A 14069-nucleotide genomic window follows, 5' to 3' on the forward strand; every position below is an offset into this window, starting at 1 on the left:
TGAAAAAAGAAAGGGAAAGGCCATAAAGGGTGTGAAAATGAGACTCCTTCCACCTAGGGTCGAAAGAGAACAAGAGTTAACTGTGATAGGATAGGAAAGGTGAAAGTGAGCAGCGTGACACAAGTAGAAGCATATCTTCTCTTCATGATTGACAAAGTAAGCAAAACTGTTATCTGCTTGCAATAACATAAACTGTTATGGAAATTCTACCCAGCATATGGAATATACTAATACCTGGCAGAGGTGATCTGGTGCATAAAGGCAAATGGGTTGCTTGAAGTCTCTCTGAAGGAGAGAGGAGACCAAGCAGTGGCTATCAGTCTGTAAGGAAAGAAAACTTCTATCCCTCAAAAATGTTGAGGCTGGAAATAGAGAGTTCAAATAATGAAACAGAAGAACACAAAGAGATGGCAGCAATCTCCATGAGAATTGAAAAGTGATTTTCTCTCTGCTTTGTTTCCATCCAAAATAGATCCTAATTTGTTTTAAGAATTGTCATCAATCAGAAAAGCCTTTTTCTATAATTTTGTGCTGCTTTTGTTATCCTGCTTAAAATGACAAGTCCTCATCCTAAAAGGCTTTTAATTTAGAGCATTAGTTTAATTACCACATTCTCTGCATCTCTCAGTCCAGGAATATCATCTCTTAAAACTTAATTTTCCCCTTGTGTTTGATTATGTTGTAGTTTAGCCCAATCAACAAATATCTTCTTTATACGTTATGATCATGGCTCCTGTAGTAAGCTACTGAAATCTTTATGCTGCTGCAAATCAGGTTACTTTCAGTAAATATATCACTAGCAGCATTTTTTTTTTTTTTTTTTCATCAGATGACATGCTAACTATAGGGCCAAGGTAGCACATAGAGACCATGTCAAACAGGCGTGGTAAAGTATGCTTAACATACAAATGAGTGTGCATTACTAAGAGTCAGAATGAGTGTTTAAATTGTGATCTTGGATGCTGATGTTTAGGCTGTAATAGTACTTGCCACTATAAGAAGTTGGTTTAATGTCAAAATTTACTTGGAATATAATGCAAAACAATCAAAGTACATTGATTTGGGTGGCAGAGTAGGTTGTCCTGCCCATTAAGCATGTAAGCATATGCGGAAGATGAATTGTCTAGTTCTGCACATTTCGATTTATATTTCATGAATCGAACTGTATTCCTTAGACTTGTTTCAACTACACCACAATGAGATTAATTCTGGCACCAAGCAACTATCACTGTTGTCCTATTATACTCTGCAATTATGATTATATTATTCAAAAGCATCTTATAACAATTATAAACATGAAGTAGAAACACCATTAAATATTCTAGAGGCTGTACATAAAGTTAAATAAAAACTCGTAAGTTTGCAATATAGAAACCAATTTTTCAATGAATCTCTATTTACAATGATAAACCTTGCAACATGGAGCCATTACAAATGAAAGTATAGTATATGCAATAGACGTGTAAAACAGAAAGGTTACTACACACAGTTGCATATTCAGTCTGGAAAATATTGAAATCAAACCAAAACCAAACCCCATGGCACTACAGCCCTTGAAGGGCCTTGGCCTACCAAGCGACTGCTGCTCAGCCCGAAGGCCTGCAGATTACGAGGTATTGTGTGGTCAGCACAACGAATCCTCTCGGCCGTTATTCTTGGCTTTCTAGACCGGAAATATTGAAATCTGTTAAACAAAATAAAATGGGACAGCTTAGCTTGTACTGCCCATCAAAGACCAGTTTCCAAAGGGACTGGACAAGTTAACTCTACCTGAATGAGCGATGACTATTGATGGGCAAGTAAACTCGTCACGCCTGGTTAAGAGTTTTTTTTTTATTGCACCGACACAGATAGTTCTTGTGATGTCTATGGGATAGGAAAGAGCTAGGAGTGAGAAGTGGCCGTGGTCTTAATTAAGATACAGCCCCAGCATTTGCCTGGTGTGAAAATGGGAAACCACAGAAAACCATCTTCAAGGCTGCCAACAGTGGGGAACTTAATATTATTTCTATTTTATGTATTTTTGTACACATGTACCCATTCATATATATCTAGCAGTCATTTTGTAACTCAAACTGCAGGGTATCAAAATGACTGGGAAAAAATATTAATAGAAAATGCAAGAGTTGAGTTTTGATAAATGATTCTGTTGATTTGGCATTTTCTATTAAAATTAGGTTTGTTCTGATATAGTAATTTGTTTTTAAATAAACTTTTAGAGGTAAGTCTTTTTATCTGTATTACTATAGCACTGCATCTTTATAGAAAAATATTTCTCCTTTCTATATGCAACAAGAATACTTCTGAAACAAAATCTACTGATCTATAGAAATAAGCTAAAGTTTGTGCAATTTAGAATTATTGAATTAAGGGAGGAAAAAGACCTTGACTAATGTTATGTTTCTTGTGAACAAATATTGTCATGTTGATAAGACTGCAGTTGATATGAGCTAGAGAACTCCTGGGCATTGTTATAACACATATCCTGTAGAAATCTTCTTGTGCCTTTCTGACTCACCACTACAGTTGAACACTGATTTGATGTTTGAAATTAATTTGTACAATGTAACTTCCTCTGTTTGGAGTAGCTTATTATCAGAAGTAGCTTAGATGGTCAAGATAATACTTTCACAAAAGTGTTTTCTTTGATTTAATGTTTCTTGAGAGTCAGTAACCAAATATTCAATAGCTGTCAAATTGCACTGCTCTATATTTAAAGAACACTTTGTGGAAGAATAGAAAATGCAGTACAGTATATGTACGTTTTGTAATTGTACAGAATTGTGTAACATGTATCATGGTGAGGTTGTAATGTTTCAAAGGCACTGGATTGAATTTCATACATGTTGATTTAATAAATTAGGCATTTAGAATGGAAGGAGGAAAGCACTGAATACATATACAAGTGCTTAAAAGTTTCAGCTATGGCTTCATCTCAGAGGTAAATGCTAGAAAATGCTGGAGTGGTCGTATTGCAGGTGTCATAGGAAGGGAGACTGAATGATACAAAATGTTAAGGGTGAAAGTTGTTAGTCTGCACTGTGGTGGTGGTGGTGGTGGTGGGAAACCTTGCTCCTGCATAAAACATAAAAAATTGCAGTAACACTTATTCAATATTTTAAAGCCATGCCATATTCTAAATTCACTACATATTTTAAACAGAAAAACTGTAAATACATTACCACATTGGAGTAATTTTTATAATATGGCTGTAATATTTTGATTTTAGCCTCAGGACCATCAGATTTACAATGAATCCAAACCACAAAGCAGCAGACTTCCTAAACAGAAAAACGTAATGTCTTCTATCCATAACCAACATTGCTTTTAGAATGGCATTTCCATATAATGTGGTTGAATGGAATTTAAACTGTATTTTATTATCGGAAATATTGATGCTTTGAGTTTCCTTCTGTTCTAGAATGTGAAGGATGTGATTTGAAGGATTTCCATGCTAATGAAGAAGAATCAGGATTTATTAAAATTTTTACACACTGACGGACCAGCCTGTATTTTAAAACTTGATGCACAGAATGCATTAGAGTACTCAAGCAGAAACTCAGCCTACATTTTCCAATCACATATTACAAATTGACTGAGAGAGTGGTGGTGGTGGTGATTATTGTTTTAAGAGGAAGTACAAGTAGAAGTTCCTGAGGAGTATGGTTGGGAAGACAAGGAGAGACAGAGTAAATATTGAGGTCAGAAAAGAGATACTGGTAGAAAAACTGGGTGACAGGATGGAGAAGAATAAATTGAGATGGTTTGGACATGTTATGAGGATGCAGGAGAGAAGGGTACCAAAACAAGCATTGGAGGCCGAGATAGATGGAAAGAGGGCAAGAGGGAGGCCTAGAGCAAGATGGATGGACTCTGTCAAGAACAGTATAAGAAAAAAAAAAAAAAAAAAAGACTGGACTGGAATCCAATTACTAAAGAGAAGTGGTGGAAGGAGAGGCAACGGTGGAGAAGTGTCATCAACACCCCGACCTGACAGGAGCTGGACAAGGGGAAATGAAAATGATGATGATGAAGATGATACAACTAGGCAACCAAACCTCTGTATTATAACACTAATCAGAGAGAAAAATGGAAGGGATCCATCACTTTGAAAAATGAAGATATCAGCCAAAGAAAGACAAGGGCAATAAAGGATGTGTAAATGAGACTCCCTAGCCCTCAAATCCTCTAATACCATCAGGGTCAGAAAAGAACAAGAGTTGACCAAGGGAGGTTAGATAGGATAGATGAAAGTGAGGAGCCTGGCACAAGTAAGTGGAAGCAATGCCAGAACTCGGCTAAGGGCCCTGTGGTCGCCAACCCACACTACCAAGTCAAGAGCCCCTTGGGTTCCTTTTAGTTGCCTCTTATGACAGGTATTGCCTCAGATATTGGTGTTCAGATGGAGAGAGAGAGAGAGATAGAGAGAGAGAGAGAGATATGAGCTACCCCAGAAGATCATTGGTAGAATGTCCGACTCACGATCTCAAGTTCGATCCTGGTGGAGGTAGTGGATTTCTGAAGGATGGTCATGGCATGTGGTGTACTCGGTGTCACCTGAAAAAAAAAAAAAAAAAACTCAGCTGTAAGAGGCCTGTCTGTCCAGTAGAATTTCACTTTTTGTTGCCAGATAGCAGTAAAACGTCAAAATTGGTAGACAGGCTGCCTAGATGGCAGCACTTCAGAAGGTCTGCAACTTGGTAGCTGAGGCCATACAGTCGTCATCATTGTCATCATCATCATCAACAACAATGCATCCTCCACAACAGCTGTAAAGGATGCACAGTACTGTTAACATTCCATTTCATAGCAGCTAATGATTGCAAGATCGTGCACGCTCTCTTCTTTCTCTCTTCCCATTACAGTGCTAACATTCTAGATTAAAGCAGTAGTTACTACTACTACAACTACTACTAGTGGCTAGTTGATTCTCTTCAAGATTGTGGGATTGAATTCCAGCTGTTCATTAGTATATCTACTTCAATTCACAAGATCCCGGTCAGTAAATTTATCTGTAAAGATCTCCCTTCAGGACAAAATTCTGTCAATTGGCATAATTTAAGATCACTTGAAATTAAAGAGATATTGAACAGACAGCATTCTAGCCAATGTCTTTAGATCAAAACTTCCACTTTCTAAACCTTTTCTTCTGCATGGTTCTGTAGAGATGACTGGTACTCAAATGATGTAGTATTCAGTTCACCTCTATCCTTGATCGCATTAATGAAAGCTTAGCTGAAACATACAAACCTGTATTATAGCTATAATGATATTTTTTGTTGGTCCAGTACCAGTGTGTAGTTTACATGTTTGTATAATATAAGTATTTCAGTCTTGGGCTGCAAGACTCTCGGATGCAAATACTTTGTCACTCTCTACTCGTATATACCAGATTTTTGGAGTGGCTAAAATAATTACTTAAAAATATGAAAGAGCACTATTTAATGCTGAACTTTAGCTATTTTTTTTTATTTTTTTGAGGGAAAACTACTTATTTCAGTGAAAATAGACATCATGTTCATGGGTACCCTAAGCTTTCCGATTATTTTTCCTGTTACTAAAATATTGTTCCTATTTGGTAGCAGCAGCTTAACATGAGCAATGCCTAGGAGTTATTAGTATATTAAAAATGCTGAATGAGGAACATAAATTGCCAATATAGTTAGTTTATAAGAGAGATAAATTCTGTGAAGCAAATGGCATTTATTGTATCATTGTATTTATAAAAAAGCAGTTAAAGAAGACATAGAATGTGCCGTGAAATCTCTGTACATACTTTAGCTACTCTTAGTGCAAAGATGTCTTAACGTAGGCTCATATTGCAACAAAAAGCCAAATATTAGAAGAAAAAAGTGTACATTGTGTTGAACGTATGCAAGTCTCAGCCAGGAATAATGATCTCATTCTTATGATAGCTACAAAGCTTGCATGCCATAAAACATTAGAGTGAGAAGATTTTCTAAACCCCTTTGTGAGTGAGTGAAGTGCCATTATGAAGAAGACGAAACAGGAGAGCGTTGTTACTTGAAGACTCGTGCTCTGTAGAAGAGGCCTTGTACAAAGATTTCAGACTGTGCTGTGGAACGAGACTGCAGTTATCCACAACTGCCTGAAGTTTCATTACTGTCACCTTCCATGCAGTTGTTGAGCGGTTGCTGTGTAGCCCATTTAAGCGTGTGAGTAGCCTATTTGATCATTTAATAAATACTATGAGAAGAGAGAGGAAACATGCTTGTGTCTTGTGGTTTTGATTAAAGTAAGGGTATTAAAATAATCTGTATTCCTTTTGAAATTCTGAGATGATGGCTATCAGTGCAATTTTTACAAACATAATGTATAAATGTGACGGTCTCCAGGAAACTATACCTTAAGTTGTGTGACAAAATTTTATTCTACAAAGGAACAAAGTGGGAAGGGTGAGAAATATCAATTTTTAGATTCGAACGTCATCTGTTAGCCTGATCCTTGAACTGTGTGATGATAGGAGTGACAGTGACATGACCATATGGAAAATAACCTTGGAAACAAGCCATGCAATCTAACTAAACCATACCTTAAGTCGCAATGGGAATTTAACATTGGTTTCTTAAATGAAGTCCCTGCAATGTTTCTTTGTACCAAAATATGAAATAACCAGCTTGTACATCAAGATAATGTATAGTTACAATTATAGACATTTACTGGGCTGCATATTTTATAACTGGTAATTTTCACTAAGATGGACTGCCTGCACAGGAGCCCAATCATAGTGCTGTGATTTGTTTCTTCATGCCGACAAATGTGTTACATTAAATAAAAATAACATCATCGTGTGGAGAGTTATGCCAGGTTTACATGAAGAAATAATGATTACTTTTCTGTCAGTGGGTCATATGAAATGTTTGTTTGCGACTGGACTTTTGATCTAGTGGTTTTTTGTTTTTTGTTTTCTATTTGCTTTACGACGCACCGACACAGAAAGGTCTTTGGCGACGATGGAATAGGGAAGGCCTAGGAATGGGAAGGAAGCGGCCGTGGCCTTAAGGTACAGCCCCAGCATTTGCCTGGTGTGAAAATGGGAAACCACGGAAAACCATCTTCAGGGCTGCCGACAGTGGGGTTCGAACCCACTATCTCCCGATTACTGGATACTGGCCGCACTTAAGCGACTGCAGCTATCGAGCTCGGTAATCTAGTGTAAAGGAAGTACCATGCGACATGTATTTTTTTCTCTGGCAGATATTGTCTCGGTCATTTAAGATAGCACCCTTTAGTCAAAACTTAACAAAGCTGTCATCATTGGAAAAGAAACTGGCAAGCTGTTAACAAATACGTATGACTGGCAATATGGTTGGAAAAAAGTTTCTTAGATCACATCTTTATTATTATTATTATTATTATTATTATTATTATTATTATTATTATTATCATCATCATATTTCTACATCTTATGACAGAACTTCTGCGTATATGAGTGCCGCAAGACTAAAACTTTCTTTTTCATGTTTTTCAAATTTTGAACATGTTTACATATCTAATTTCCCGAGAATAAAACTCCGAAATATTTATATGCAAATATGCAAAGCTGACATTACTTTATCCAGTGAAGCAGTCAGAGTTTCTTAAATCCTTAATATATTATCGGAGTATTATACCCCATTTTCCAATAAATTTTCTTGCAATTCAATAAATTCTGTCATACAACTTCAAAGTTACATAAAGTAAACAGTTTTTTAAGCTACAGACTTCTGGTTTTCAAGAAAATTATTGCAAATTTATCTACTATCTACTATCAAAACATAAAACAAACCAAAAATGCGATTTTCTGACTTAAGGTGTGCTTTTCCGGAAAGTGTCACATGTAATGGAAAGAGAGAATCAAGTGTACAAATATACATCGAAGATACGATCCTATGAAGACCTTGTCCTTGTCTAAAGGGGTGGTCCTCAGCAAATACACTCCGATTTCCTCCTCGACATGACCAAATTGTGTGTCTGGATTTGTCGGTGGCACACCACCATCCCATGGAGGGAAGGATTTCCTTGCTACCTCTGACACACCTTGGACTTTTGGTGGTTGTTTTACTGATTGTTGTTCTTTTGCATGGAACTTGTTCAGAAGGGTGATCCTCAACAGGTACACCCCGAGTTCCTCCTTGTCATGACTGGATTGCTCCATGTCTGGGATCATTGGCACCACACTGTTGTTTGCCTCCCCTAAAGCTGGGACAGATTACGTCACTGCATCCAGTTTGCCATGGATGTGACCCAGCCATTTGTCTACTTCGATGGGCTCAATTCACTTCGGTAGGGAGACCTTGTCCTCTTCCATGTCATGTGCCTTGGCCTGGGCAAGCATTTTCTTCTCTGGTTGTCCTGCTGCTGGTCGTGTTGCCATTCATTGAGGGAGTGATGGGGGGATCAGTGGTGCAACGTAGCTGGTGTCTAGGGATCAGGTTCATGGGGATCTTCTTCAGGGAGGTTTTTTAATGGCCTCAGGGTCTTCTTGTCTGATATTCGCTGGCAGGTTTGATAAAGATGCTGTCTCACTAATATGATCTGAGCCTTCTTCCACAGTGTTTAGGGTCAGTGGCATATACTGAGGTCTACCAAGGATATCGGTGAAGCCCAAACCTCAATTGAGAATGATGGAAGTCTAAAGCACATTATAATGTAAGCAGCTGACACATTGTTCCATTTACAAAACTTGAAAGCAGTGAGAAAAAACGCCGCCCATATATCTGAGAGCAAAGCTTCGGAGACTGATATCACAGCCCAGACTCTCGTCTCTCTTCCCTCCACTCGTCCCGAGCGGCTTGCTGCTGTGTATCGGGTCGGAGCGGGGACCGCTGGGAATAGGTGTGCTAGGCTTTGGTCCGTCAGATCGCCACTGCTAACTGTCAACCATGCGTTACTCATCGTATATACTTCCTCACCTCATACTTCTGACGTAATCATATAGATAAGAGTCCTGGTATTTCACTTCCGTTTACTTCTACATCCTTGTAGGAAGACACTGCAGGGCTGCTGTTATAGGAGTAATATAGTTTTGTTTTTATAGGTAGATCTGCTAAAATGGAATGCAATCTTTCAGATTCTCTTTTGTTGGTTGGAATCGAACCCGTGATCATGGGTCGGACACCACCGCTGATCTCTCGAGGAAGTTAATAAACCAGTGAACGATGGGTACAACCCCTGTAAAATTCAGCATTTGTATTTAATAATAATAATAATAATAATAATAATAATAATAATAATAATAATAATAATAATAATAATGCATGGCATTTGTATAGGCTTGGTGGTGTCCTAATGAGGATAAAATGAATGGCGAAGATGTCACAAACATCCAGTCCCCAAGCCAGGGGAATTAACAGTATGAGGAGGTTGATTCTGAAAATTGAGCCGGGGCCATGGGACCAAAGGCAAGCATTCTATCCATTTAGCCACAAAACCAGACTTTAATTTGCTAAACCTTAGGCTACCATCTCCACTGATCATGGGTTGAGCATTGGCAGTAGCAGAGGCCAGGGCAGTAGCTTGTTAAGCAGCCTTCACAAGACAACAGGCTTTTCTGTTGGCTACTGGCTGCAGCTCAAAACGCTGAAGGCTTGACGTTCACTAAACCAACCATCGAAAAGGGGTAACCTAAGTCTACTGGTAGCCCACGTCTTAATCCCAGCTTATGCCACTGTTTAGGGTAGACTTCCATATCATTGAGGAGAAATACATTCTGTTCTAAACTGGAAATATTTCCTTCAATCTGTCCAGTCCATCCCAACTTCATTCTAATGTCAGATAACAGTTCTGTCAAGTTAGTACTCATTTGTGAGATCTGGTATGACAGTTGTGAATTTTGTTCTTGGAGTTGTAAATATAAACCCTGGACTGCAGTCATTATGTTAGCAAATGTAGCTTTAATCCTTACCACCTCCACAGACATGAATTCCATGACTCTACCACCTTAGAAGCCATTGTACACAACACTCAAAGTCATTCGTCACCGTCTGCAAAATCCTTAACCTCAACATGAGTAGTTCACTTTATGTTCATACACAATAGTCTCGTCATGGCCGCTACTTTAACATAGGTAATATCTTGTAAAGGTACAGTGATATCATCATCATCAGCCAATTCTATCATTACATGATGTGGCCTCTTTAAGTCGTGAACTCAGGTAAGTCTTTAACAGAACTCTCCAGGTAGAACGGTCTCAAGCAGTTCTCTGCCAGGTAGCACCAGCTATTCTCTTGATGTCTTTGTCCCATCTGTCTGGCGGTCTTCCTCTAGGCCTCTGATAATCTCTTGGACTCAATTCTAACACTAGCTTTGTCCATCTGTCATCTTCCCTTCGAGCCCATTGCCATTTTAAGGTGGCTATTCTCTCAAGAAGATCATTAACTTTAGTGACTGATCTGATTTCATCTGCTCTCTTCTTATCTTTCCTTGTAAAACCCAGCATTGACCTTTCCATGCCTCTCTGCACTGTTCTAAGTTTTCCTTTCGCAAATTCGTTCAGTGTCCAGGTCTCACAGCCATAAGTCAGCACAGGTGGAATGCACTGATCATAAACTATTTTCTTCAGATATATTGGCATATTTGATCTGAAGACAGATGAGTTTCCTCCATACGCCTGCCATCCTAGCTTAATGAGTAACAAAAGCTCTGGTCTTATATCTCCTTTCATATTCATCAACTGGCCCAGATAGATATAATCATTGACCTTCTCTAATGGCGTGTTGTTGACGTTCACATTTCCTGCTGTGACCCCTTGTTGGACATGACTTTTGTTTTGGAAAGGTTCATCTTCAAGCCGACTGACTCACACTCTCTTTCATGTACCCCTTTTTTAATAATTATACTGTCAGTCTCACAGAATAAATTTAGTAAATATTTGCATATAGAACTACAATTTCATTGTATCATGGCTGTATCCCATTTTTCTTTCCTTTTCTTTCTTTGCTGTTGCTGTTTAATACGTCTTGCTTTATATTGTTTAAAAATAAATTGTAACTCACTGTTTTAATGTTCCCACTCTTGAGAAAGGTAATTGAATTGTTATTTTGCAATAAATTCTAAAATGATTTTCTCTTCTCCTACAGAATTCATGGACCGAAAATCTTCAAGGATTACAAGGAATGTGACAGTTAGTGCTTCAGTGTCCTCGACAATGCATCACTTGTTGAACTTTTTAATATATTTGTGCATGTTAGTGAAAAAAACATTACATTAAAAAAAAGGAAAGGAACTAGAAAATATCCTGCTGTATATTGAAAGATTTCTTTGAGATGAAAGTATTTCATTTATGAATGTTCCCGCTTCTGATCTTTGCAATTGTGCCTCAGAGTTTTACTTTTTTTTCATTAAGTTACCTCAGAAGTGACTTCTTCTGTACCTCAAGCAGTTTATTGTCTTCTGTGTTAACTTACTTCTATATACCGGTACATACATCATTTTAAAAATATGAAATTAAAATTTCTCTTCATCTGTAATTTTATTTTAAAAATCATGCTTACTTGTAAAGTTCATGTATAAACCTTTTATAGATCAAAAGCATAGTGTTGTGCTACTTTTATTTTTTATTTTTCTACTTTAGAGACTGATATTTCTTAATTGAATCATAGAATGAAATAAAAGAAGTGGTTGCCAATCGAGATGTAAGGTACTCTTCTGAAGTGAAGTGAAGTGCTAGGATTTGTGAACAGAATGGCATAAGCAGACAGACTGAGAATGTAATGTGGTACAATCACATTCAGCAAACAAGAAAGAGGTGCTTGCTTGTCTGGGGCAGAAGTCACAGATTGCATATAATGATACCATTATGCAGTGTGCAATGTGCATGTGACCACTCTCGCATACACACTCGGAAACATAACAAGTATTCAGCAGGGCCCACATATTTAATTATGGTAGATTTTGTTGTTTTACCTGACAATGTTGTAAATCATGAACTACAGTTTTGTCAACAGTACCAGTACTTTAACAAATATAAGTATTTCAGTCTTGGGCTGCAAGCAGGTAGAATAAATGTTTGAACACCAAAGGTACATTGGCTGGATGGGTGCTCTTTGTTATTAGGAGGCTTGGAATTCAATCTTCTCTTCCCTCTCAAACAGTAGTATAAAGTTGAGTTATAGTGCCAATAAAGAATGTGTACTGTTCTATGTATATGAAAGATGCTTTATGGCCAGGTAAATATTGTAAATTAATGAGCCTTCATGTAAATTAGTGTAACCAAAAAGACCATAATTTAGTTCTGTGGATGAAGTGTTGGCACAGAATGTTATTTGTAAGCAAGGTCAAAATAAGAGCATATGCTTCCTTTATTGAAGACTTGAATCTTGTAAAATATTTGTCAATGAAAGATTCCTTCAGATCCTTAGGCATATTCTAAAAAGAGGTGATTGGAATTTAGAGGAATTGATTATACAAAGCAAAGTTGAAGAAGCTGGCCCCGCGGTGTAGGGGTAGTGTACCTGCATCCGAGGGCTGGTTCGAGGTCCACTCAGCCTACATGATTACAATTGAGGAGCTATCTGATGGTGAGATGGCGGCCTCGGTCTCAAAAGCCAAGAATAACAGCTGAGAGGATCTGTCGTGCTGACCACATGACACCTCCTAATCTGCAGGCCTTTGGGCTTAGCAGTGGTCACTTGGGAGGCCATGGTCCTTCGGGGCTGTTGCGCCATGGGGTTTGTTTGTTTTTAAAGTTGAAGAAAGTAGACCTCGAAGAAGGACAACAAGTAGTTGAATGGATAATCATCCTAAGATCACCAGCCTACCTCCTCAGCTTGTTCTCTAAGAAGAGCTGAAGATTGCTCTACATGGCAACATCTCTCGTCAAGGATGTAATTTTACAAGCACAAAAGGGGCCACGTAGCTCAGAAATGAGAAAATAGACTAATGACTGAAGTATACATAAGTCATGGTGAGTCATCTTATTAATTGCCTGAAATAAGAAGGAAGTTTTGAAAATGAGGAGTCTAGGTAACTGCATACAAATAATGCAGTTTTGAGCTCTGTTCTTACTGATATTTCTTGATCTATAAAGGGTTGACAAATTTAAAACAGTATGATATGAGCTGTAATTCTAAATTATTGTATTTCATATAAAATCAAAATAATGATGGATGAAAACAAATAATATTTAATTTATTGTTCACCATCAATTTCCTTAAATGATCTCTGTTGCTTGAGGTATGCTGGAAGTCAGTTCTAACAAGTGTGGTCTTAAACTTCATACAGAATGAATATTAAAAATAAAATAAAATGCAAGACTTTATAAATGTATAGAGTATTTTGAATGGGTGTTGAATGTTGTGAGAAATGTTGTATTTAGGGCCTACACAGCTATATAGTTAGTATAGTCTCATCGGTGTAAATTGCCAATTGTATGTATTAAATTAATATTATTTAAATTAAATGAGGTCTATGTTTGAGTATATGTTAAAGATTCATGATTTTGCTTTCTTTTTATGAAAGGAAATATATATTAAATCCTGAAGTTTTTAATTACTATTTCATTGTTTCTTCCCATCTTACATATTTCACTTTCCCTATCTTAGAGACAACTTTTTTGACAGACCAAAGAGAAATGTAACTTTCTGACACTTTCTTCCTTGACAGACTCAGAAATCATTTTTCTTACCATGCAACTTAATTTTGTTATGTTGATGAAATACACTTTCCTAATGCCATTCGTCATTTGCTTCCAGCAGACATGAATGCATTTGTACATCTGAAACACATATGGGAGAATGCTTTGAAAGATGAGGCAGTTTGCACTTTAGGAAGAATACAAATTGGAAGATGCACAGTTTGATATACAGTATTTGGTGATGACAGAAACAAGAGGCAAACTAAAAAGGGCATAGGCCTAATTTATCAAGGGAATGCTCAGACATTTTCTGTTGCTTTCTTCTTTGATGGACTCTGATATCTCTCGTGCTATGTCAGTGGTTTTTATCATGGTGATGTCAGATTCTAAGCAAGAAAGAGATTCTGGTAATTCTACTGATGATAACTGCTGGTAAATATTGTAAAATGTTTCTGTCCTCGTATTTCAGGATCTGGAAGAAACATCTCTATGT

The 14069-nt window shown here is 37.5% G+C and overlaps 1 protein-coding gene across 2 annotated transcripts in view; it reads left to right on the forward strand.

Annotated features, from left to right (window-relative positions):
- The window catches only part of LOC136884254 (ankyrin repeat domain-containing protein 50), a 320592-nt gene extending 307171 nt beyond the window's left edge, over positions 1-13421 (forward strand). The window contains exons 1-2 of one of the 2 annotated variants that reach the window (XR_010861328.2): positions 831-6176; positions 11082-13421. The gene's annotated coding sequence lies outside the window, so the exon portion shown is untranslated. Of the gene's footprint in view, positions 1-830; positions 6177-11081 lie in introns of those variants that run through there. The other variant, XM_068230117.1, reaches the window with a different exon arrangement.
- Positions 13422-14069: the final 648 nt, after the last annotated feature.

The sequence above is a fragment of the Anabrus simplex genome, chromosome 1 (genome assembly GCF_040414725.1).
Source record: "Anabrus simplex isolate iqAnaSimp1 chromosome 1, ASM4041472v1, whole genome shotgun sequence".
Lineage (NCBI taxonomy): Eukaryota > Metazoa > Arthropoda > Insecta > Orthoptera > Tettigoniidae > Anabrus > Anabrus simplex.